Genomic DNA, 27,292 nt, shown 5'->3' on the forward strand with positions numbered 1-27,292 from the left:
CCTACATTTCAACAATGAAAATAGGGATTAGGCTAAAAACTGCCTGTTAACTACCTGTTAACAGGCAGTTAATTGGCACTAATCCCCTTCCCACCTCGGGTAGACGGGTCCCAGTGCGGGGCGGGTACCCGCCTCCTTTGAAACTGCCATGGAGGCGGGTTGGGGGCGGGATGGGGTCGGGACCCCCGATTTCGGGATTTTAAACCCCCGCATGCCTCCAATCCCGCCTCCACGGCCCAATGAAAATCCTGCCCATCTTCTCTACGTCTAACTCTATCGAACCCCTTCATAATTTTAAAGACCTCAATCCGGTCACCCCTGAGCCTTCTCTTTTCTAGAGAATAGATCCCCAGCCTGTTCAGTCTTTCCTGAGATGTGTAACCTCTCAGTTCTGGTCTCATACTTTATCAGTTTTATTGCCTTGTAATGCAACATAAAAGGCTGGATTCGATCAGGAAAAAAATGTACGGTGACAACCTTTTGAAGTCTGCAAAATGCTTTCGCTCATCTAAACTCCTTGGTCACCCAGAGGCACAATTCTTTTATAGAAATCATAGAATCGTAGAAACTTACGGCACAGAAGGAGGCCATTCGGCCCGTCGGACCTGTGCCGGCCCTTTGAAAGAGCGGTCGTACTCAGTCCCCCATCCCCCGCTTTTTGTCCACAACCCTGTGAGCTCCTCATCCTCAAGAACCTGTCCGACTCCCTTTCAAAATGATTGATGGAATCAACTTCCACCACCTTTTCAGGTCGGGCGTTCCTGATCCTCGCAAGCATCTCCCCGTCTAGATCTCTTTCCAATGATTGGGAACCTATGACCTCTAGTTATTGACCCACTCGCCAGAGGGAATATTTTTTCCTTATTTACTCCATCAAAACCTTTCAACATCTTGAAAACCTCTTCTGCGACTGTTAATTATGTAACGAACCACTCACAGCAATCAATCACTCAAACACAATACTGAGAAACTAACAACAACAACAACTTGTATTTATATAGCACCTTTAACGTAGTAAAACGTCCCAAGGCGCGGCACAGGAGTATTGTAAGACAAAAAATTTGACACCGAGAAGGATAAATTAGTGCAGGTGATCAAAAGCTTGGTCAAAGAGGTAGGTTTTAAGGAGCGTCTTAAAGGAGGAAAGAGAGGTAGAGAGGTTTAGGGAGGGAATTCCAGAGCTTAGGGCCCAGCAACAGAAGGCACGGCCACAAATGCTTGAGCGATTAAAATCAGGGGTGCTCAAGAGGGCAGAATTGGAGGAGCGCAGATAACTCAGGGGGGTTATGGGGCTGAAGGAGATTACAGAGATAGGGAGGGGCGAGGCCATGGAGGGATTTGGAAACAAGGATGAGAATTTTGAAATCGAGGCGCTGCTTAACCGGGAGCCAATGTAGGTCAGTGAGCACAGGGGGGAATAACCAGAATGGAACGCAGATGTCTAGAAATCCCCAGGTCAAACAAAGCTTTCGGGGAAAATAGAATCCTTTGCAATGCAGTAAATGCAGTTTTTAATCCATGAAAGTGAATGAACATGGAAACAGGAGTAGGTTATTCAGCCCCTCCAGCCTGCTCCACCATTCAGTGTCAAACCGTGGCTCAGTGGGCAGCGCTCTCGCCTCTGAGCCAGAAGATTGTATGGTTCAACTCCCACTTCACCAGACTTGAGCACATAAAACTAGGTCTGACACTAGTGACATACTGAGGGAGCGCTGCGCTGTCAGAGGTGCCGTCTTTTGGATGAGACGTTAAACCGAGGCCCCGCCTGCTCTCTCAGGTGGATGTAAAAGATCCCATGGCCACTATTTCGAAGAAGTGCAGGGGAGTTCTCCCCGATGTCCTGGCCAATATTTATCCCTCAAACATCACCGCTAAAAAACAGATTATCCGGTCATTATCACATTGCTGTTTGTGGGAGCTTGCTGTGCGCAAATTGGCTGCCGCGTTTCCTACATTACAACAGTGACTACACTTCAAAAGTACTTCATTGGCTGTAAAGATCTTTGGGATGTCCTGAAGTCGTGAAAGGTTCTGTAGAAATGTACGGCTTTCGTTCCTTCTTTTCAATGACGGGGGAGGGTGGTGGAGGAGAGGAGAGCCAGCGTGAGCTGGGGGACAGGGAGATGGGTGGGGGACGGGGAGGAGAGCCAGCGTGAGCTGGGGGACAGGGAGCTGGGTGGGGGACAGGGAGGAGAGCCAGCGTGAACTGGGGGACGGGGAGCTGGGTGGGGGACAGGGAGGAGAGCCAGCGTGAACTGGGGGACGGGGAGCTGGGTGGGGGACGGGGAGGAGAGCCAGCGTGAACTGGGGGACGGGGAGCTGGGTGGGGGACAGGGAGGAGAGCCAGTGTGAACTGGGGGACAGGGAGCTGGGTGGGGGACAGGGAGGAGAGCCAGCGTGAGCTGGGGGACGGGGAGCTGGGTGGGGGACGGGGAGGAGAGCCAGTGTGAACTGGGGGACGGGGAGCTGGGTGGGGGACGGGGAGGAGAGCCAGTGTGAACTGGGAGACGGGGAGCTGGGTGGGGGACGGGGAGGAGAGCCAGTGTGAACTGGGGGACGGGGAGCTGGGTGGGGGACAGGGAGGAGAGCCAGTGCGAACTGGGGGACGGGGAGCTGGGTGGGGGACAGGGAGGAGAGCCAGTGTGAACTGGGGGACGGGGAGCTGGGTGGGGGACAGGGAGGAGAGCCAGCGTGAGCTGGGGGACGGGGAGCTGGGTGGGGGACGGGGAGGAGAGCCAGTGTGAACTGGGAGATGGGGAGCTGGGTGGGGGACGGGGAGGAGAGCCAGTGTGAACTGGGGGACGGGGAGCTGGGTGGGGGACAGGGAGGAGAGCCAGTGTGAACTGGGGGACGGGGAGCTGGGTGGGGGACGGGGAGGAGAGCCAGTGTGAACTGGGGGACGGGGAGCTGGGTGGGGGACAGGGAGGAGAGCCAGTGCGAACTGGGGGACGGGGAGCTGGGTGGGGGACGGGGAGGAGAGCCAGCGTGAGCTGTGGGAGGAAACTCATTAGTGTCAGCAGCAGAGGAGTTTGGTGGGCGCAAACATTCCGCCAAAGTGGAGGAGCTCACCTGATACAGCGAGGTGCAACGTAAGATTGTACCTGAGTTATTCTGGGAGTAACTTCACTCCGGTTTGCTCTCTCAAGACTGTCATTGCTGAAGTGAAGATGTTTATTTTTTTCTGTTGGGAACTTTAGTCTTCCAGCAAGAGCAGGTTATTTTTGTTATCCTTCTTTTCGAATCCCTCCGCGGCCTCACCCCTCCCTACCTCTGTAGCCCCCTGCAGTCCTGCAACCAACGTTCCCTATAAGGTGCGCGGCGGCGCTCCTCTCTGTCGGTCTCGCGCAGCCCAGGACCGGCTTTTTCAATGTACAGTTTCACGGGCCACACAACTCCTTAAAGGACAAAAAAATAAGAGGGAACATTGCCTGCAACCCTCCGAGGTCTCTGCGCTCCTCTAATTCTGGCCTCTGCGCATCCCTGATTTCCATCGCTCCACCATTGGCGGCCGTGCCTTCAGCTGCCTGGGCCCTAAGCTCTGGAATTCCCTCTCTAAACCTCTCCTTATGTGGCTCGGTGTCAAATTTCATTTGATAATCGCTCCTGTGAAGCGCCTTGGGACGTTTTTCTACGTTAAAGGCGCTATAGAAATACAAGTTGTCGTTGTAACTATCATTCCGTTTAGCTATTTATTACATTTGACCTAAATGAAACCATATAGACATGGTAGAATTGGCCGTACAGAAATTATGCAGATAACATCTCTTGTGTCCACCTACAATATATCACTCAGCTTTATTTTGCTAAATTATATTATAGTGTGTGTTCACGCTCACAAGATCAGCAAGACAAGAGTGTCAGCCATGGCTCAGTGGGTAGCACTCTCTAGGAGGGGCTAGGAGTGAGCAGGTGTTACCGGTTGCCTGATTGCAGCAGGGAGTTGGAGTGAGTTTGTAAAAAGTTGGTGGTGGGTTTTTGGTATTTTTTTCAGGTTTTACAGTCTTTTTGGCCCATAAACAACAGCCAGATGGCTGCTGAGGGGTCCGGAGTGCTGGGCCACTCAGAGGACAGTGTCCCAAGATGAATTTAATTAGGGGAGAAACTGTGGTTGGAAGGGAAAGAAAAAGGCCCAAAGGTTTGGGCCGGGACCCCAGGAGGTTTGGAAAAGAAAACACGGTGGTGGTTCAGTGCGAGGATAAGGAGATACGAGCTTGGGATATTATCCGAGCGGTACATGAGGACTGTGGTGAGGGAAGCTGCTTTGCCTGCCGACCAAAGCCGAATGTTGGGTTCGAGGTGACAGTCAGTGGCCGAGAGGAGATGGAAAGACTTTTACTCAGTTTGAAAGTTGGCGATAAGTTCTTGGAGGTATCTCTGCTATATTCGGAAGAGGTGGTGGTCTCATTCTTAAACTTGCCAGTTTATATTGAGGACGATGTGCTGATCAAAAAGTTGGAGTCGTGGTACATTAAAATTTGCTCAGCAATAAAGAGGAAATACTATCCAGGAACACGGGTAGCAGATGGAACCCGTTACGTAAAGGTGCAGTTCCCAGAGGGGGTGAAGTCATTACCGTACAGCATGAAATTCGAGACAATGGAAGGAGTGCAGTACTTTCGTGTGCTGCACGATAACCAAATGAAGGTTTGTTATTATTGTCTTGGAAATGACCATCTTGTAAGAAACTGTCCAAACTTGTACTGTTATAATTGCGGCGAGTCTGGACACATCGCTCGGAGCTGCAAGGCGGAGAGCTGTGGGGTGTGCCTGATTGCAGCAGGGAGTTGGAGTGAGTTTGTAAAAAGTTGGTGGTGGGTTTTTGGTACTTTTTTCAGGTGAGTGTGAGGCAGAAGGAAGCTCTATGAGTGACGAGGAGATGGGAGAAGGAGCAGGAGGTGTGAGTGGAACGGCCGGAGGAGCGGAGCAGTCGGAGGGCACAGCTGGTAAATTGAAAGAGAAAAGAGCGCAGGAAGAGGCAGAAAATTGCGGAGCAGAGAACAGGATGGAGATGGTGGAAAACACACCAAGCACAGTGGAAAAGAACAAAGACAGTAGAGGGCAACAAGGGTCGAGTGCAGACTCGAGCCTTAATACGGTTCAGCTCTCCCTAAAGTCCGCGGGGGGAGAGGAGGCAGGAGCGGGGTGCGTGGTAAATGTAAGTGCAGGAAACTCTTTCTTATCCGGCACAGACAGGACCAGCGTGGTGCCGGTTTATCAAAAAGTCCAGATTACAGAGAGTTATAGTTAAAAGGTACGAGAGCTCCGTACACAGCAACAAATCCAAGCTTCCCTGTTGCTTAGCAACAGCTGCAAGAAGCCCGACCACAGACCAAGCGTCCCTGTTGCTTAGTAACAAGTGCAGGAACCTCCGATTACACAGCCAAGAATCTAGAAACGGCCACTAATATGAAGAAAAACTTAACTGAACCTACTCCTGAATTTTGCCGGTTAACCGAGATTTCCGGTTGTTTGGGTGCCGGTAAATCGAGAGTTTCCTGTACTCCAAAGAAAGACGGGGAGTTGGACAGCTCAGTGAGCAGGAGGGGGCAAGACAAGGAGACGGTGCAAGAGGCAGGAGCCTTAAAGGGGCAGCAGGACGGGAGCGGCGAGACAAAGACACCAGAAGGGAGCAATATAGGTGCACCATTGTCCCAGAGAGAGAAGGGTCAAGGAGCAAGGGTCAGAGGTGGAGATGAGGTCGAAGGGAGCAGCACTGTTGGAGAAACCGCGACAGCAGGAAGACTCTCTTTGGGAGATGATGCACCTGACGGGGAGCAGGATTATGTATCGGACGGGGAGCAGGCACAGAGGGTTACAGAAGAGCTTGAGAGTGAGGAATTAGAGGGGGACAGAGACATGGAAGTGGGGTGTGGGGTGGCATCGTGTGGAAAGGGAAAGGTTAGTGAGGGGCAGAAGGGGGGAGAAGGGGCAGCTTCTTGTCCCAAACCTAATGCAGGGAAGAGGCTGAAACAGCAGGGAAGGTTCAAACAGGAGGTGAAGAAGAGCCGGAGGCTGTAGGAAAAAGCAACAGCTGCCCGAAAAGTTGGGAAGGAGCATGAGAGGAGGGAAGGGCCAGAGATTAAATGATGGGGAGATTATCAGGCATACTTCCCCTCTACAGAGCCATGATTACATTGGTCTCAATTAATGTGAACGGACTGAGGGGTGAGAAGAAATTGCAGCAGTTGTTGCAGGGTTTTAAAGGCCCGGACTTGTTGTGTCTGCAAGAAACCTTTTGGGATGAGGATATCCTAGCAAGAGTTCAGAAGGTTTGGAAGGGAGAGGTGTTTGCAAGTTGTGCAAACAATAACCGTAGAGGGGTGGCTGTTTTGGTGAGTCCATCCATAAAAGAGAACATTGCCTTGGTGGACAAGGACACTGAGGGGAGATTTTTACAGCTAAGGGTAAAAATGGAGGAATTTAATTGTGATCTCTTTAATATCTATGCACCGAGCGACCATTGCAAGCGTCGCGAGTTTTTTCGGGGGTTATTCACTGAAGCGGCAGAGGTGGAAAATCCTTATATAGTGGGGGATTTTAATGTATTTTTATCTCGGATGGACATTTCAGCCCAGGTGACCTTTAAGGATGATAACTCCAGAGGGATGATTGTAAAAATGATGGCAAATTTAAATTTGAGAGACTTATGGAGGGACCGGAACCCCATAAAAAGGGAGTTCTCCAGAACAGGTTGGGTGGGTGATGTTTTAAAACAGAGCCGAATAGATTTTGTGTTAATGCAGGAAGGGTTAAGTTCTGAGGTGATGGAGATTTATTATAAAAAAGTATTTCTTAGTAATCACTCGGCTTTGGTTCTTAGAATTAGGAACAGCAGAGTTAAGATCGGTTCGGGGTGTGGATTTTAAACAATCAATACCTGAAAGAAATTGCTTATAAAGAAGGGATTTTAAATATAATAAAGAATGCTCGGAAACAACCTTTGTTCTTGAAAGAAAGAAGAGTTTGGTGGGACAATTTCAAATATGAGGTAAAAGTTTTTTCGGTACGTTACGGGGAAAAGAGAGCGGCAGCTAACCGGCATCGAGAAGAGAATATAAACAAAAAGTTTACAGATGTCTGTAAAGCAGTTGACGGAGGGGATAAGGGAGCTGGGACTAAGTTCCAGGTTCTAAAGGAAGAGTGGGAATTATTGCAAGCTGAAAAATGCAAGGGGGCCATTCACCGTGCAAAGGCTAGAGATACATTGGAGGGCGAAAGATGCACTAGATATTTTCTAGAGCAAGAGAAGCTGCGACACAGATTATCGTTAATTGGAGAGTTGAAGGTTGGGGAGAAGATCATTCATGAAAGTGGGGAGATTTTAGAGGCGGCTAGCAGCTTTTATCAAGAGTTATATGCAAAAGAAGACATTTCCAATTTGGCGATGGAGAAGGTTACTGCTTTTATTGAAAAGGGTTTAAAGGAGGATGAGAGAAGCACGTGTGACAAAGAAGTAGGATTAGCGGAAATAAAAGTAGCAATAAGTGGAATGAAGGGGGGGAAAAGCCCAGGGTCCGATGGACTAATTGCAGAATTTTATAAAGAATTTTTCGAGATTTTAAGTCCATTGCTCTTAGAAGTTTTTAAGAAAATTAAAATTGAGGGAAGCCTGGCCCCATCTATGAGGAGAGGTATCATAAGCTTAGCTTATATAAAAATAAAGAGGATAGACGGGATCTGAAGAATTGGAGGCCCATCACATTATTAAATGTGGATTATAAGATCTTGGCGAGGGTTATGGCAAATCGTTTGAAGGAGGTGTTGCCGCAGATAGTTTTGCCCTCTCAGTCCTATGGAGTCATAGGCCGGGACATCGCAGACTCTGTGGTCTCAATCCGAGATGCGATAGAACTCATGGAAGAGAGTGGGAGGGAGGCTTATGTATTAAAAATAGATCAAGAGAAAGCCTTTGATAGGGTCTCTCGTGAGTTTTCATTGAAGGTTTTGGAAGCATTTGGTTTCGGGGAAAATTTAATTGAGTGGATAAGGATTTTTTATTCAAACAGCTGTGTTAAATGTAATGGTTTTTTATCCAAGTATTTTCCAATACAGAGATCAGTGAGACAGGGTTGTCCCCTGTCCCCATTGTTGTACACATTGGTAGCAGAACCATTAGGTTACATGATGCGAAAGAAACAAGGTGTAGTTGGGATTGTGGTCCCCAGTTCTGGGCTGGTGTCGGTGATACACCAATATGCAGATGACACAACCTAAACATTGAGAAATGGGGAGTCAGTGAGGAAAGCTATGGATGTAGTGGAGGAATATTGTAGAGCTTCAGGAGCCAGATTGAATTATAGTACCTCCCAATGCCTGGTTGCAGGAAGGGGTATGGTGGAATGGTTGGGGGAAAGTCCCTTTAAGGTGGTGGAGGTTTTAGAAGTTCTGGGGGTGCATATGGGGTGCAAGAAAGACAGGGATGAAGTGGATCGATTAAATTGGGAACCGAAGGTTATGAAAATTAAAAAGATTTTGGGAAGATGGGAAAGAAGGTGGTTGAAAGTACAAGGAAGAACGACAGTGGTGTCTGCTCTCCTGCTATCTAAGCTATGGTACTTATTGACGGTGGAGGATATTCCTGAGTGGGCAGAAAAGTCCATCCAAGAGGCTTGTGTGAGGTTTTTATGGGAAGGGAAACCAGCCTTGGTGGCTTACAATACCATCATTGGACGGAGAAATCAGGGAGGACTCAATTTCCCAGATATTGATTTGAAGAAAAAATCCTTTAGAATCAAATGGGTGAAGAGATTTCTTCAGAAGTCAAATACAAGTTTTTAGAAGAGTTGTTTTGAGCATTTTTTTAAAACGAAGTGGGATAGAAGGGCAGGGGATATTGTATATGGAATACAATAATATGTTTTTGAAATCGACTAAACTTTTCCCTAGGTTTTATAAGGGGGTTGTAGAGACTTGGGCCCAATTTTTAAAAAGTGTGCAGTTTATGCCCAAGGGGGCTGAGGAATTTCTAGAACAGCCCTTATTTTTGAACAGGTGGGTCAACATTGAAGGAGAGGTTTTATTTAATCAAGCTTTTATAAAAGCTGGTATTATATGTGTGAAAGATGTATTATACGAGGTAATTCCAGGTTGGTTGCCGGAAGCGATAGTGAGGGACATGGAGTGGGAGGAGGATCAGGAGGTAGAGGAAAAAGCAATAGGGATCATGTATGAGAAGATTGTGAGGGCAATGCCACAGGATTGGATGGAAGAAATAAATGCGGAAATCTCCAAAAAAAGTAAAATGCGTCCCGCTTTTCCAAGCTTTCTGCTGGGCCAATACTTATCCCTCAATCAACATCACTAAAACAGATTATCTGGTCATTATCATCACATTGCTGTTTGTGGGAGCTTGCTGTGCGCAAATTGGCTGCTGCGTTTCCTACATTACAACAGTGACTACACTTCGAAAAGTACTTCATTGGTTGTTAAACGTTTTGGGACATCTGGTGGTCGTGAAAGGCGCTATAGAAATGCAAGTCTATCTTTTGCGATCACGCACCGTGCTGCATTTAGATAACACATTGCCGTCACGATTGCGATGGCTCTGGTGTCTGTAGCAAGCGTTTGATTTACCTTCACACTGCTACAACATATATCAAAGGACATCATTGGCAACCATAGATAAATCCTTTAACATTCCTGGAATAGCAGGGTACAATATGCAAGGCATTATACCTGACTTGGAAACATGAGCTCTGTGTAAATTGAGCCTGTTACCTAAATTTTAGCGTTAGATCTTGTATATCTTGATTAACCTATAGAACAGCCCGGTTCAGGTTATGACTCAAACAACAAATGCTGTTTGTTAAGGATTTGCAATCACACTTTTATTGATCAATCACATTAAGGGCAGTTATTCAATAGAATTTGATTGTTACAAGCACAACAGAAATGATTAATGAAATAATCAATCATCAAAGATGATCGAAATAGGTACCTTTGAACAGTTAGAATCATAGAATAATACAGCACAGAAAGAGGCCATTCGGCCCATCGTGCCTGTGCCGGCTCTTTGAAAGAGCTCTCCAATTAATCCCACTCCCCCACTCTTTCCCCAGAGCCCTGCAAATATCTCCTTTTCAAATATTTATCCAGTTCCCTTTTGAAAGTTACTATTGAATCTGCTTCCACCGCCCTTTCAGGCAGCGCATTCCAGATCACAACAACTCGCTGCGTAAAAACATCTCTCCTCATCTCCCCTCTGGTTCTTTTGGCAATCACCGTTAATCTGTGTCCTCTGGTTACCGACCCTCCTGCCACTGGAAACAGTTTCTCCTTATTTACTCTATCAAAACCCTTCATAATTTTGAACATCTCTATTAAATTGCCTCTTAACCTTCTCTGCTCTAAGGAGAACAATCCTAGCTTCTTCAGTCTCTCCACATAACTGAAGTCCCTCATCCCTGGCACCATTCTGGCAAATCTCCTCTGCACCCTCTCCAAGGCCTTGACATCCTTCCTAAAGTGCGGTGCCCAGAATTGGACACAATGGCCCAGATTTTCCGATCCTGCGTGCGGAGGCCTCCGATCTGGAAGAAATCTACACCCTTACCTGAGGGCTCCCGAGGTCCGGACATTTCCGATCCTGGGCCTCTCCACGACGAAATGCGCAGGGCCCAGGTATCCCAGGGGCGCAGGTGGTTCGCAAACATCCCTGGGATCACGTGGGCCATGGGGAGCCAATGGGAGAAGGGAATCCCCCTTCAAACTTTTGACAGGTCTCTCAGCTTAGGCCCGTCAAAAGTATGAATGGAGATCACTCCAAAAAGACATCAAAACATTAAATAAATTTTTAAAAATCCACGTTTTTAAAATTAGTTAAAATTACATTAAAATAAATATTTTAAACAAAAATTAAATTTTTTGAAAAAAAAAATTAACGTTTTTTACGGGGCTAACAATAAACTTACCTTTTTAAAAAGTATTTTTAAATGATAAATGAGTGAAAAAAATTAGATTTTTACTTTTTCAGACTCTTATGCTGGTGAAAGCAGGCCTTAAACAGGCTTTTACCAGGTGTAAGATTTCTAAGGATTTTCAGCGGGCGGAGGTTCTGCAGAAAGTGGAAATCCCCCCCCCCGCAGAGGCCCTTCTCCAGGGCAGGCGTCCGATCTGTCAAGAGGATTCTCCACAGGTTCGAAATGCCGGTTTTCAGCGCGTGCGCTTCGCATGCCTGAAACCGGCACTTGCGAGGCCCCTACGGGTGTGTACACAGCGCGTACCCACCATCGGCATCGTAAATTACAGGCCAATACTGCAGCTGGGGCCTAACCAGTGATTTATTATAGGTTTAGCAGAACTTCCTGGCTTTAGTACTCTATGGGCTGGATTTTCATTCAGGAGTCGGGTGGGAGGCAGGACTACAACTTTCGGGGTTGTAGTCCCGCCTCCATCGAGATGCGGCCAATCCACGCGATTTTAACTTGATTGACCTTGTTGAGCCCGCCCACCAGGCTCAGCAGGCCAATTAAGGGCCACCCGGCAACAGGTGACGTCACAGACTGAAATTTCATCTGTCAAGAGCTTTTGACAGATGAAATATCAGCGTTTCACAGCTGTTTGAAGCTGTCAAACACTGACAGTCTTACTTCTAACCTGAGTCCTTCTCCACAGACTCAGTTAGAAATCTCTCCGGCACAGAAAGCTGCAGGCTGTCACTTTTGACAGTTCGCAGCCATTCTGCTTTCTGTGCCGGTGAGATGAGGGACTCCCGAGACCTAAAGGAAGGAAGGCTGAAAAGGTAAGAAAAGGTATGTAAAACTTATTTAATCACTTTAGACACACCAAACACACTTACCTTTGCACTCATGCACACATCACTCACCTGAACACTGACATCTCGACCCCTCCAAGTTCTTCAACCCGACGGCCCGCCTCCTCTAACTTGGCGTGGTTTGGAGCCGTCGGGAATCCCACACTTCAACCTTAAAAATAGGGATTAGTCTAAAAACTGCCGGTTAACTACCTGTTAACAGGCAGTTAATTGGCACTAATCCCTTCCTGCCTTGGGTAGGCGGGTCCCAGTGTGGGGCGGGTACCCGCCTCCTTTGAAACTGGCATGGAGGTGGATTGGGGGCGGGACCCCTGATTTCGGGATTTTAACCCCCCCCCCCCCCGCCACGCCTCCAATCCCAACTCCACGGCCCAATGAAAATCCTGCCCTGTGCCTCTATTTATAAAGTTGTTGCAATTTCTTTCTGCAAATACTTGTCAATTGTATTTACTAAGCTACCAAGTGGCTGCTGTTTGTATTGAAATACATCGCATCAGGGGTCACAAATTTAAGTTGTACAAGCCTAGATCGAGGTTAGATGGCAGGAGGTGGTTCTTTTCCCTGAGAATAGCGGACCTCCGGAACAGGCTGCCAGCTCGTGGGATGGACTCGGACTCGATGAATCCCTTCGAGCGAGAGCTGGACCTGTTTCTGGCTGGGGCGGAGATCACCTCGTGCAAGATGGAGGTACTGCAGGGAGTTCAGGGCCAGAGTGATCTCCTGGACTAGTTTCGATCACCTAACGGAGTCGGAGAGGAATGCTCCAGGTTTTTTCCTCCAAATTGGCCGTGGTTTTTTTTTACCTGTTTTTTTTGTCTCTCCCAGGAGGTCATATGGTTTGGGGTGGGGTGCAGCGTATATGTTGTGACACACAAGGTATTGGAATCGTGTGGGGCAGGCTGGATGGACCAGAGGGTCTTTACCTGTCTGTCATTGTTCGTGTGCTCGTAGATGACTCGGAGAGACTGGAGAAGCTGGGATTGTTCTCCTTAGAGCAGAGAAGATTCAGGGGAGATTAGATAGAGGTGTTAAAAATCATGAGGGGAATTTGATAGGGAAACTCTTTCTTCTGCCAAGTGGGTCGGTAACCAGTGATCTCAGGTTTAAAATATCTGGCAAAAGAACTAGAGGGGAAATGAGGAGAAATGTCTTCACACAGAGGGTTGTTGTGATCTGGAACGCACGGCCTGAAAGGGCGGTGGAAGCAGATTCCACAGGAACTTTCAAAATACCATTGGACATGTACCTGACGAGGACTAATTTGCAGGGTTATGGGGGAATAAAATCTGGGAAGAGTGGGACTAATTAGACAGTTCTTTCAAAGGGCCAGCACAGGCACGATGGGCCAAATGGCCTCCTACTGTGCTGTAAGGTTCTTTGATTCTGTGACATAAGCCATGAATGGAAGCGTTTTTAACAAGTTCATTCATTACTAAGAGACGTCCTTGTCTGGGTGGAGCACTTCAAACACTGTTAGAGACTTGCATTAACCATTTAAGAAGAGTCACTGCACCAATTGACTATTTAAAACAAAGGCCAGATGTATTATTGCCTGATGCATCAAGGAATGAATGAAGATGGAAGGATGGTACACATAGTTGCCAATCGTTTGCTTTCTGTGTATAATATTCAGCAATTCTCCACACCGTGCATGCTGCTCACACTGGGACCCTACAGCCAGATATTATTTTCAGGAGGTGGGGGGTATGGAGGGTGTTGAGATTACAGGCACTACTGATGGTGTATCGAACCTTGGTTAGACCACACTTGGAGTACTGCGTACAATTCTGGTCACCATATTATAAAAAGGATATAGAGGCACTGGAGAGGGTGCAGAGAAGATTTACAAGGATGATACCAGAAATGAGAGGTTATACCTATCAGGAAAGGATGAACAGGCTGGGTCTCTTTTCTCTTGTAAAAAGAAGGCTGAGGGGTGACCTAATAGAGGTCTTTAAGATTATGAAAGGTTTTGATAGAGTAGATACAGAGAGAGTGTTTCCACTTGTGGGGAAGAGCATAACTAGAGGCCGTCAATATAAGATAGTCACCAAGAAATCAAATGGGGAATTCAGAAGAAACTTCTTTACCCAGAGAGTGGTGAGAATGTGGAACTCGCTACCACAGGGAGTGGTTGAAGTGAATAGTATAGATGCATTTAAGGGGGGGCTGGACAAACATATGAGGGAGAAGGGAATAGAGGGTTACGCTGATAGAGTTAGATGAGGAAAGACGGGAGGAGGCTCGAGTGGAGCATAAATGCTGGCATGGGCTGGTTGGGCCGAATGGCCTGTTTCTGTGCCGTATATCCTATGTACTCCTATGTTTTCGGTAAGAGTTACAAGCGCAGTCTGCACCATGATCGTTTTACACAGGTGGATCAACTGAAAGACGGCAGCAACAACAACTTGCCTTTAACATAGTAAAACATCCCAAGGTGCTTCACAAAAGCATTATCAAGCAAAATTTGACACCAGGCCACATAAGGACATAATAGGATAGGACTTGGTCAAAGAGGTAGGTTTTAAGGAGCGTCTTAAAGGAGGAGAGAGAAGCGGAGAGGAAATTCTGGAGCTTGGGGCCCAGGCGGCTGAAGGCACGGCCACCAATGGCAGAGCGATTGAAATCGGGGATGGGCAAGAGGCCAGAATTGGAGGAGCGCAGAGATCTCGGAGGGTTGTAGGGTCGGAGGAGGTTACAGAGATAGGGAGGGGCCGAGGAGGCCGTGGGTGGGTTTGAAAACAAGGATGAGAATTTTAAAATTGCGGCGTTGTCGGACAGGGAGCTAAGGTCGGTCAGCGAGCGCAGGGGATGCTGGGCAATCATAGCGATAAAAGGTTCTTTTTCCCCTAGTGTTAAATTAAGGTACAAAGATTGATGGCTTTTGTTGCACCGTGACTCACTGAGAAATGACAAGGCGATTAATCCAGCTGCCATGAATGATTCATTACACAGACAGGTGACATGTGATATTAGCGCTAAAGGAGACTCTCAACATAACTGGTTTGTCCAGCTTCAGATTCTTTTAACAGGCATGTTGTGTGTCATGCTGCAACCAGTATATATTCATTGATGTGTTGTCTATATAAAAACCACTGACTGCACTTCAAAAGCAACCAATTGGTTGTTAAGCACTTTAGGATGTCCTAAGGATGCAATAAGTCACCACACAAACACCAGCTCAATTGATGCTTTGCTCTCTTTTACTCGTCACTTTTAATGGTATAAGCTACTTTATACTTAATAATTTAAATTACAGTCTTGCTGGTAATTGGCAATTTTTTTGCCTTATTTTAGACTCTGTGCTTTTTTTCCAGTGTGGTAAGTTAACCACAATTTTATGATACTTTTCTGTTAATTAACTGTAAGAAGTTTTCGCTCGGAGTCCTTTGTCAGTTTCATCGACTGTCTCCGCCCCCGCCTCACCCATGCCTTTGTTACCTCTAGACTTGACTATTCCAACGCACTCCTGGCTGGCCTCCCACATTCTACCCGACGTAAACTTGAGGTCATCCAAAACTCTGCTGCCCGTGTTCTGACTCACACCCAGTCCCGTTCGCCCATCACCCCCTGTGCTCACTGCCCCGTGTCCTAACTCACACCCAGTCCCGTTCACCCATCACCCCCTGTGCTCACTGCCCCGTGTCCTAACTCACACCCAGTCCCGTTCGCCCATCACCCCCTGTGCTCGCTGCCCCGTGTCCTAACTCACACCAAGTCCCGTTCGCCCATCACCCCCTGTGCTCACTGCCCCGTGTCCTAACTCACACCCAGTCCCGTTCACCCATCACCCCCTGTGCTCACTGCCCCGTGTCCTAACTCACACCCAGTCCCGTTCACCCATCACCCCCTGTGCTCACTGTCCCGTGTCCTAACTCACACCCAGTCCCGTTCACCCATCACCCCCTGTGCTCACTGCCCCGTGTTCTGACTCACACCAAGTCCCGTTCGCCCATCACCCCCTGTGCTCACTGCCCCGTGTCCTAACTCACACCCAGTCCCGTTCACCCATCACCCCCTGTGCTCACTGCCCCGTGTCCTAACTCACACCCAGTCCCGTTCACCCATCACCCCCTGTGCTCACTGCCCTGTGCCCTAACTCACACCAAGTCCCGTTCACCCATCACCCCCTGTGCTCACTGCCCCGTGTCCTAACTCACACCCAGTCCCGTTCACCCATCACCCCCTGTGCTCACTGCCCCGTGTCCTAACTCACACCCAGTCCCGTTCACCCCTCACCCCCTGTGCTCACTGCCCCGTGTCCTAACTCACACCCAGTCCCGTTCACCCATCACCCCCTGTGCTCACTGCCCCGTGTCCTAACTCACACCCAGTCCCGTTCACCCATCACCCCCTGTGCTCACTGCCCCGTGTCCTGACTCACACCAAGTCCCGTTCACCCATCACCCCCTGTGCTCGCTGACCTACATTGGCTCCCGGTCCGGCAACGCCTCGATTTTAGAATTCTCATCCTTGTTTTCAAATCCCTCCACGGCCCCGCCCTCTTCCTATCCCTGTAATCTCCTCCGGCCCCACAACCCCCCGAGATGCCTGCGCTCCTCCAATTCTGGCATCTTGAGCATCCCTGATTATAATCGCTCCACCATTGGCGGCCGTGCCTTCAGCTGCCTGGGCCCTAAGCTCTGGAATTCCCTCCCTAAACCTCTCTGCCTCTCTTTCCTCCTATAAGATGCTCCTTAGAACCGACCTCTTTGACCAAACACCTGTCCTAATATCTCCTCATGTGGCTCGGTGTCAAATTTTGTTTGATAATCGCTCCTGTGAAGCGGCTTGGGACATTTTACTACGTTAAAGGGGCTATATAAATGCAAGTTGTTGTTGTTTTTATGTGTCAGGTGAATGTGTTGCCCGATGTACCAAGTATAGATCTGGGTTTTCATTGACACTGACTGGAAGCTTTATTCTAGCCTAAACACATAGAGGGCTACATAGATACATAGAGATAGGAACAGGAGTAGGCCATTCGGCCCTTCGAGCCTGCTCCGCCATTCAATGAGATCATGGCTGATCTTCGTCTGAGATCATAGCTGATCTTACCAGTTCAGTACCCCGTCCCCGCCTTTTCTCCGTAACCCTTAATCCCCTTAGCCTTCAGAAATATATCCAATTCTCTCTTGAAAATATTTATTGAATTAGCCTTCACAGCCCTCTGTGGCAGGGAATTCCACAGGCTCACCACTCTTTGAGTGAAGAAATTCTTCCTCATCTCTGTTTTAAATGATTTGCCCGCTATTTTTAGACTGTGGCCCCTGGTTCTGTGCTCCCCGGCCATTGGAAACATTCTCTCTGAATTCAGCCTGTCCAGGCCTGCCATAATTTTATATGTTTCGATGAGATATCGAGCAACACCACTATTCCCAGACAGAATGCAGATGATTGGATAATTCCTCCATCAATCACTGCTGTAAGTGACTGCATAAGCCCCGCCCCAGAACCAACTCACTGGCTGAACACAGTCCAACTGATTGGCTGAGCGCAGTGGTGTCAAGCGACATAACAGTGCATCAAAAAGTTCCGCTGCTTATGACACCCATGGGGAGGGGAAGCAAGTTGATGTTTTGAGGTGAAGAGGCTTCATCAGAGCATTTGGCTGGTGGGGTTCTGAGCCTGTGGTGTGGGCCACATAAATCATTCCTGAATAAATAGCCTTTAGCTTCCAAATGTTGAATCGCAGCACACCTCACACTTTAGTCTCGTAGGCCTCTACGCTTTTAGACATTTTACAGTCACGGGGGGGGCAAAATACACGAACCAATAGCAGCACCCCCCGATAAGTAAAAAAGGAGAAAATTACAGAATATTCGTGATCGGGGATGAAAGTTCCCGGAGCATTGAAAGCGCAGCGAGGTTAACAGGAACTCCGCGGGACAAACACTTACACCGGCCGGCCCAGAATGTGCTGGCATTATAATGGTGGGTTCACAGCACACGGCGCCATTAGTGCGTAAATAACCCGGCGATTTGTGGCGAGGAAGAGACCCGGCGCGAGTCGCGAATTGCCGCAAACTGCCGGACACCACCAACCACCCCATAAATTTCAAGAAGTCGCTGCCTTTTGCGGCCTAAATACGAATGAATCTCACGGCAGGTATTCAGGCCATGTGGTAAGGGCCCTGTTAATGACGTGATTTATGATCCCGACGTGAAAATCTACGCTGGAGGCCCTGAAAAATGAAAGAATGATAGGGAAACAATTGCAAGTGTGGAGTCTCATTCCTGCAGGTAGTAAATTTTATCTAGAAGCTTTCCTAAATTATAAATTTAAGATTTTTACATTTTTTCTTTTTTTTTCCCTTCCGTCTCTTTTCCTTCTCTCTCTTAATCCAATCTTTCTTTCCCTCTCTTTATTTCTCTTTCTGCACCTAATTTAACTCCAATTCACCCTCCTTCCTTCTCCCTCGTTCCTCTGTTTCTTGCTCAATCTCATTGGTTAAGGAAATACCCTGTCGGACCCGATGTTCACTAAGGTCCCAGATGCCACGTTGCCACACCGTTATCAGCTCGCACTTCCAGTACGTTACAACGTAAAGATAATATGACCTGAAGAGTTAGGGAAACAGTCGGACCAGTCACATAAATGCTGTGGCAACAAGAGCAGGTCAGAGGCTGGGTATTCTCGACGCCCACATCCCGAGAATGAATTTTAAAGTATTGACGGCGCTCGCTGTGAGATACCCCCCGCCAGCAAATCCTGGGCCACCGTCTCACAGTCAGCTGCTCTTAAACCTGTAAATGTCCTTCTGGCATCAGTTGGTATATGAGCCATCGTGAGAAATCCTTGGACTGAACGCACCAGCCATCCTTTGATATTTTAGACTGAGGGGGTGGAGTAGGTCATTAAAGAGACCACAGGGATAAAATGGCAAATTTGGTAGAAAGCGGAACTGGAATAGAATTCAGGATTTCATGCAGTCAACCCTGAGCACCTTTGCAGGTTTTCAGATAAAAAGATAAATGGAGATTTATAACTTTTAAAAAAACACCTATTAAAATGTTACTAATTGTGCTCTCGTTCACTCCCACTCCAGTCTTGAGTTGAGAGCTGCATTATCGGAGGTGCTCTCCTCCAGATAAGGGGGTAAAAATTCAGTTGCTTTCCGCCTCCCATTAGCGCCCTAAGAGAGCGCAAAGCAACTAGCGCCCGGGCGCGGCGCCGCATACACCTCCCGCGAAATTCAGCGGGTGGTTAGCGGCGGCGCTAACCAGTAGCACTCCACAGCACTGCGCTGCCAGCGATGACGTCATTACCGTGCGCAGCGCCCCGCTCGCGCCCCGGCTGCGATCTTCGGGAGTGCCCCCTGGCTTACCGCCGGACGCTGTGTCTGACGGGGTCGGGGGGGCCTATCTGCGGCCGGGGAGGCGCAAATTAAAGGGGAGGTGCGGAGCGGCCATTTTTGTTGCCAGCACCCACCTGCGCTCCCGTCCCCTACCTCCTTACCCACCCCCCCCCCCCACCCCCTGCGGAGTGCCGGCTGCGCTCCGTGAGCCCGGCACTTCTCTTGAGTGCCGGGCTTTTTTGCCGGCACTCCTGATCCCCGGGGGCCCAGCTGGGCCCCAGGTCACGCTGCGCAAGGCCCCTCCCCTTTAAGAAGGGGAGGAAGGCCTGCAATTCCGCAGCGCTGCGGTACGTAGCACCACGATATTGACTCACGGCGCCCCAAGAGGGATGCGGGGCGCTTCCAGTAGTGCCCCGCTTCCCTCTTGGGAGCGCAAGCACTCAATTTCCGGCGCAGGGGCGCTAATCTTTTGGGGCGCTCGAAGTTAGCGCCCCAAATGAGGCACTACTCAATTTTTATAGCCCAAGATGTTTAAACTAAACCTGTCGAGCAGGGCGCAACGCATTTCTGTAGCACGCCCCATGCCCATGGAGGTATCTGTATCTTATGGAGGAAGAAAACAGTGGATGACAAACGGCAAGCTAAAAAGGGAAATAATGGAGAAGGTTTGAGAGGGAGCCTAAGCAATCTTCCCTCTATTTTTTTTCTCGTGCGCTGTCCCTTTAAATTTCCCGCGCGGTATCTCTCCCAGCTGGCGAGCGGCCTGCGCGGGTCCTCCCGATTGCTGCGCAGCCACGCGCCCATGCACCTTAGGGGGGGAACGTTGAGCCTGAGGTATTTATTCTATTTATTCATTCATTCTAGGGGATGTGGGTGTGGCTGGCAAGGCCGGCATTTATTGCCCATCCCCAGTTGCCCCTGAAAGGGCGGTGGAGTCAGATTCATTAATAACTTTCAAACGGTTAAATACTTGAAAAGGAGAAAATGCACAGGACTATGGGGAAAGAGCAGGGCGGGGTGGGACTAATTAGAGAGCTCGACCAAAGAGCCGGCACAGGCACAATGGGCCGAATGCAGTGGTACAGGGCCTTGGTGAGACCACACCTTGAGTATTGTGTGCAGTTTTGGTCGCCTTATCTGAGGAAGGATGTTCTTGCCATGGAAGGAGTGCAGCGAAGATTCACCAGGCTGATACCTGGGATGGCAGGAATGACGTATGAGGAAAGATTGGGTCGATTGGGCTTATACTCGCTGGAGTTTAGAAGAATGAGAGGGGATCTCATTGAAACTTATAAAATTCTGACAGGACTGGACAGACTAGATGCAGGAAGGATGTTCCCGATGGTGGGGGAGTCCAGAACCAGGGGTCACAGTCTAAGGATAAGGGGTAGGCCTTTTAGGACAGAGATGAGGAGGAATTTCTTCACCCAGAGAGTGGTGAACCTGTGGAATTCTCTACCACAGAAGGCAGTAGAGGCCAATTCATTAAAGATATTCAAGAAGGAGTTAGATATATTTCTTAAGGCTAAAGGGATCAAGGGATATGGGGAGAAAGCAGGGACAGGGTACTGAGTTTGGATGATCAGCCATGATCTCATTGAATGGTGGAGAAGGCTCGAGGGGCCGAATGGCCTACTCCTGCTCCTATCTTCTATGTTTCTATGTTTCTTCTGTACTGTGAGATTCTACGATTTACTGAGCATTACTCACTATTTTCTCTGATCTCAAATGGAATTTCTACCCCTTCTCCTTTGGTAAAGCAGCCCCCCAAAAGATTCAGAGCTGTGATCGCACTTTAACTTAGAACTTGTATGGCTGAATTTATAATACTGTAGCGGTTCGTGTAGATCGCCACTAAATAAGAGAGTTTGACTTCGACGAACTATTAACAAGTTGTTTATTTACAGGAACAGACTAATTACATCAGGTAAGATGGCTGACTGTAGGAGCACCGTGGTATAGGTCTTGTCCCAGCGGGGACTCCACGAGGACTGAGTTCGCAGTCCTGTGGGGAGCGTGATGACGTCATCGCGTTTGTGTTGTGACGTCATCATGTTGTTCGCGTTTCCCGCGCTTAGGGCGTCACATGATGCGCGTCGTTGCGTCGCTGGCCGTTGAGGCCGAGGTTGCGAGGCCGGGCTGTGCCGGTGCTTGCCGCGGGAGCGGAAGATCGCGTTGCTCCCATCGGCTGGTCGTTTGCGGCCGAAGACGCTAGGCCGGGCTGTGCCAGCGGCCGTCCTGGAAGGCCGAGTCGGGCCGGCAGCCGCCGCACGCACGTCACGTCGTACGTGACGTGACGTCAGCATGCTAGGGCGCGTCTTAAAGGGGCAATGGCCCCAACAGGTAAGTTAAAAGGGCAACGGCCCCAAAAGGTAAGTTAAACATACAGTAAGGTAAGTTAAAGGGAATTATGTATCTCAATGTAAGGGACAACCAGTGGTACCGCCACAATACCATAAAAAGTGTCAAGTGATGGAAAGAGTCTGTGCTGGAGCGTCAACTAAATTAATTTAGCATTAAATGTAAATATTAGGGTCATTTTTAATTAATGAGGTCATTAATTTAATATTAAATCAACAACAACTTGAATTTCTACAACACCTTTAACGTAGTAAAACGTCCGAAGGTGCTTCACCGCAGCCTCAGCAAACAAAATTTGACAGCGAGCCACATAAGGAGATATTAGGGACAGGCGATTAAAAGCTCGGTCAAAGAGGTCGGTTTTAAGGAGCGTCTTAAAGGAGGAGAGAGAGGTGGAGAGGTTTAGGGAGGGAATTCCAGAGCTTAGGGCCCAGGCAGCTGAAGGCACGGCCGCCAATGGTGGACAACAGAAAGATTCATTTTTCACAGAATCATAAAACTTTACGGCACAGAAGGAGGCCATTCGGCCCATCGTGTGTGTGCCGGCCGAAAAAGAGCTCTCCAGCCAATCCCACTTTCCAGCTCTTGGTCCGTAGCCCTGTCGGTTGCGGCACTTCAAGTGCGTATCCAAGTACTTTTTAAATGTGATGAGGGTTTCTGCCTCTACCACCCTTTCAGGCAGTGAGTTCCAGACCCCCACCACCCTCTGGGTGAAAACATTTCTCCTCAACTCCCCTCTAATCCTTCTACAGGAAACTTTGTGTTATCCGGAGGCGAACCGTCCGGCAAGCTCGAGCCACCGGCAAAAATCAGGAGCCGTTTTTTATTCTTTTCGTTTCTTTTCTTTGCTTTTTTTGAACAGTCAAGCTCTGCAAGGTCTGTAGCTAAGCAACAGCTTCAGCTAGAGACGCTACAGAGACGCTTGCTGACTGTTTAGAGGCTGTTGCAGGGTTTGTTGATTCATACGGAGATGAAAATCTCCGTATGTTTCAACATTAGCTCTGGAGTGTCCGGCAGTTTTGAGGGAACGGCAGCAGCGCGGTCCCGTCGGTGCCGGATAGCACAAAGTTTCCTGTACCAATTACTTTAAATCTATGCCCCCTGGTTATTAATCTCTCCGCTAAGAAAAGAAAGACTTGCATTTATATAGCGCCTTTCACAACCACCGGACGTCTCAAAGCGCTTTACAGCCAATGAAGTACTTTTGGAGTGTAGTCACTGTTCTAATGTGGGAAACGCGGCAGCCAATTTGCGCACAGCAAGCTCCCACAAACAGCAAATGTGATAATGACCAGATAATCTGTTTTTGTTATGTGGGTTGAGGGATAAATATTGGCCAGGACACCGGGGAGAACTCCCCTGCTCTTCTTCGAAATAGTGCCTTAGGATTTTTTACGTCCACCTGAGAGAGCAGACGGGGCCTCGATTTAACATCTCATCCAAAAGACTGCACCTCCGACAGTGCAGCACTCCCTCAGTACTGCACTGGAGTGTCAGCTTAAGTTTTATGTACTACAGGTACACTATCCCTTATCCGAAAGCCTTGGGACCAGCTGAGTTTCGGTTTTCGGAATTTTTCGGATTTCAGAAGGTATTATTATAAGACTGGGAAATTTGTATTTAATATAAATTGTAAAAGTTCAGGCTACCTCTTGCGACTGTTCCGTGTCTCATTCCCCTTCCTGCTTCTCTGGAAAGCCGGATATCGGCTGACTCCTACTAAGCTGGCCCGCAAATCAGGTCGGGGGGGAGAAAAGAATATCGGACGGGCCGCGGTTCGGGTCGGGCCGGGATAAAAGAATATCGGACGGGCCGCGGTTCGGTTCGGGTCGGGTCGGGGGGAGAAAAGAATATCGGATGGGCCGCTGCAGCTATCGGACGGGCCGCTGTATTGTTGGGTTCACTCTCCCGGTACCTCCTTCACACTGCCCGGCTCGGCCTGCAATCTCCTACGCAGGAGGGAACTCTGTGACTCTCTGCCCTGCTCAGCGTAAGTCATGCGCCACTCTGGTCATGTCGTGCGCACGACTTACACTGAACAAAAAAACTTTCGGTTTTTGGAAGTTCGGATAAAGGATAGTCTACCTGTACAAGTTCCTGGAGTGGGACCTGAACCCACAACCTTCTGACTCAGAAGCGAGTGTGCTACTAACTGAGGCACAGCTCAATCAGCTAAGGGAAATAGGTCCTTCCTATCCACTCTATCTCGGCCCCTCATAATTTTATACATCTCAATCAAGTCTCCCCTCAGCCTCCCTGGTTCCAAAGAAAACAACCCCGGCCTATCCAATCATTCCTTATAAGCTAAAATTCCCTAGCCCTGAATACTCGAGGTGAATTTACTAAAAGCTGAACAAAGGAGTGTTTATAAGGATATTACTCCACATGAAAGACCAAATATAATGTTTGTGCTAAGCCGTTCTGCACATAGTGTCTGATAAAAACTGGTGTGCATACTGTTTGCAGCTGTGTGTTTAACGCCACAGGTGGACATCACTGAAGCTTCTCAGTGAAGACCCTCACCATCTCACCATCTGGCTGCCAGACGCACCCAATAAATTATTTACTATCTGGGAAATTAGGTTTAACACTGCTGAAATACCAACAGTAAGATATGAGGAATCTTGCAGTAACACTTATAGTTATGTTGAACCTTTATAAAGCGCTGGTTAGGCCACAACTGGAGTATTGCGTCCAGTTCTGGTCCCCACACTTTAAGGAAGGATGTGAAGGCCCTGGAGAGGGTGCAGAGGAGATTTACCAGAATGGTTCCGGGGATGGGGGATCTTAGCTACAAGGACAGGTTGGAGAAGCGGGATTTGTTTTCATTAGAGCAAAGGAGGTTGAGGGGGAGGTGTACAAGATTATGACGGGTTTGGATAGGCTAGACGGGGAAAGGCTGTTCCCACTAGCTGATGGTACAAGGACTAGGGGACACAGATTTAAGGTTTTGAGCGAGAGATACAGGAGGGAATGTGAGGGAAAACCTTTTTACGCAGCGAGTGGTGAGGACCTGGAACTCGCTGCCGACGGAAGTGGTGGAAGCGGAGACACTCAATGTTTTCAAGGGGAGACTGGATAGGCACTTGAGGGAAATAAACTTGCAGGGCTCCGGGGATAGAGCGGGGGAATGGGACTGACTGGATTGCTCTACAGAGAGCCGGCACGGACTCGATGGGCCGAATGGCCTCCTTCTGTGCCGTAATGACTCCATGGGGGAGAAATTCAGTATCGCCCCATTTGGGGCGCAATTATCGGCCGGGCGCAAAGTTTAGCGCCTGGCGCTAATTATCGCCTCCGACTGCAAACTTGGCTTCTATCGCCCCTGGAGGTGATTGGAGCGCTAAATCAGGTGCTACACACCTCTCTTAAGGCGGTAACGCCGAGGAGCGAGGCGCTACCTCAGAGCGCTGGCGAAGCTCATGTGATGTCAGTCAGCAATGGAACACAGACACACTGGCGCTGGCCAGTTCTTAAAGGGGAGGGTCGATCTTGCACCCCACCCTGCTCATTGCAGCCTTGAATCTCGGCCTGGAGAGACCTGTACATCAAATCTGCTGGAAAGAACAATGGAGAGGCCCAGGGAAAGAGCTCAGAGTGCAGCCCCCATAGTCTCTTCTAAATCGATGCAAGGAAGGTCAAATCAAAATGAACCTGCAAAGTGCTGCTCAGTACCCAAAACTCTGTCACACAGCGTTGAATCTCTCCAGAAGTCTCTCTCTCTCTCAGAATGCGTGGTGCAAAAATGTCACCAACAAAAAAAGGCAGGAAGCGGTCGCAATTAAATAGCGCTCCCCCAGTCCCTTCCTGACTGCAAAATGCTCCCCTCTAACTGTCATTGCTAGCGGCAGGCGGTAAGGCAGGGGGCGCCACTCAATATCCGGTCCCGGGCGCTAACGGGGCGTTGCGCACTCGACTGACGTCACGATCTGCCGGCGCAGGAGATCGTGGCGGTAGTGTTTAGCGCCGCCGCAAAATGTCTAGTTAATTTCGTGAGCGGCGCAAACATTGCCGCGCCCGGGCACCAGTTGCTTTACGCCCCATTAGCGCCCTCTTATGGCGCTAACGGGAGGCACAAACGAACTGAATTTTTCCCCTATGACTCTATTTATATCACACACACCATCCTTCCCCAAAGAAATTGGTCATTTTGAATGGAAGCACAAAATACGAATATTGTAAACGGACTGTACAAAGTGTAATTATGTTCTTTGTTGCAGGATTACCGCACCTTTTCAACTAATGTTAACGGTAAAGTTTTCTATTTGGCAGCACTGGGGATTGGGGGTAGGATTGGGATATCATTCAGCGTCAAGTCTCGTCTCTTCCTCAAGATGGTGCGTAAAACCTTTGCCCTGAAATGATACCACAAAGCCTTGGTCCTATAATAAATGGGTGAATGGCTCCATTCAAATACCGAAACTCCAGAAACGCACACACTGCTATCTCCAATTTCAAAGCAATTTAATAATTTTGGGCCACTGCACAGAAAGTTTCCCATATCATTTAAAGAAAGATTTGCATTTCTATAGCGCCTTTCATGGCCTCAGGACGTCCCAAAGCGCTTTAAAGCCAATGAAGTACTTTTCAAGTCACTGTTGCAATGTAGGAAAAGCGGCGGCCAATTTGCGCACAGCATGATCCCACAAACAGCAACGTGATAATGAGCAGATAATCTGTTTTAGTGACGTTGGTTGATAAATATTGTCCAAGACACGAGGGAGGACACCCCTCCCCACGGGCTCTTTTACACCCGCCTGAGAGAGCAGACGGGGCCTCAGTTTAATGTCTCATTGGAAGGACGGCACCTCCGACAGTGCAGCGCTCCCTCAGTACTGCCCCTCCGACAGTGCAGCACTCCCTCAGTACTGCCCTTCCGACAGTGCAGCGCTCCCTCAGTACTGCCCCTCCGACAGTGCAGCGCTCCCTCAGTACTGCCCCTCCGACAGTGCAGCGCTCCCTCAGTACTGCCCCTCCGACAGTGCAGCGCTCCCTCAGGGCTGCCCCTCGACAGTGCAGCTCTCCCTCAGTACTGACCCTCCGACAGTGCAGCGCTCCCTCAGTACTGCCCCTCCAACAGTGCAGCGCTCCCTCAGTACTGCCCCTCCGACAGTGCAGCGCTCCCTCAGTACTGCCCCTCCGACAGTGCAGCGCTCCCTCAGTACTACCCCTCGACAGTGCAGCGCTCCCTCAGTACTGCCCCTCCGACAGTGCAGCGCTCCCTCAGTACTGCCCCTCCGACAGTGCAGCGCTCCCTCAGTACTGACCCTCTGACAGTGCAGCGCTCCCTCAGTACTGCCCCTCCGACAGTGCAGCGCTCCCTCAGTATTGCCCCTCCATCAGTGCGGAGCTCCCTCAGTACGGCCCCTCCGACAGTGCAGCGCTCCCTCAGTACTGCCCCTCCGACAGTGCAGCGCTCCCTCAGTACTGCCCCTCTGACAGTGCAGCGCTCCCTCAGTACTGCCCCTCCGACAGTGCGGCGCTCCCTCAGTACGGCCCCTCTGACAGTGCAGCGCTCCCTCAGTACGGCCCCTCCGACAGTGCAGCACTCCCTCAGTACTGCCCCTCCGACAGTGCAGCGCCCCCTCAGTACTGCACTGGGAGTGTCAGCCTAGATTTGTGTGCTCAAGTCTTTGGAGTGGGACTTGAACCCATGACCTTCTGACTCAGGGTAGAGAGCGCTGCCCACTGAGCCACGGCCGACACTTTTAAATCAGTTACAAAAGGACGGCCACTCTGGTGAAGATAAAATCTAACTTTCTCTTGTTGAAATGTTCTAAAGTTGCCATGAATGCGAGCACGGCGTTTTCAGGTGGATTTAGGGTTTTCCAGTAAAGGTTGTACAGATCCTAGGGATGAG

The 27,292-nt window shown here is 49.2% G+C and overlaps 1 protein-coding gene across 1 annotated transcript in view; it reads right to left on the reverse strand.

Annotated features, from left to right (window-relative positions):
- Positions 1 to 27,292, reverse strand: part of col24a1 (collagen type XXIV alpha 1) — a 677,579-nt gene that overhangs the window by 526,335 nt on the left and 123,952 nt on the right. The window lies entirely within an intron of this gene.

This window comes from Somniosus microcephalus, chromosome 3 (genome assembly GCF_052327205.1).
Source record: "Somniosus microcephalus isolate GS21.2 chromosome 3, FLI_Smic_1.0, whole genome shotgun sequence".
Classification (NCBI taxonomy): domain Eukaryota; kingdom Metazoa; phylum Chordata; class Chondrichthyes; order Squaliformes; family Somniosidae; genus Somniosus; species Somniosus microcephalus.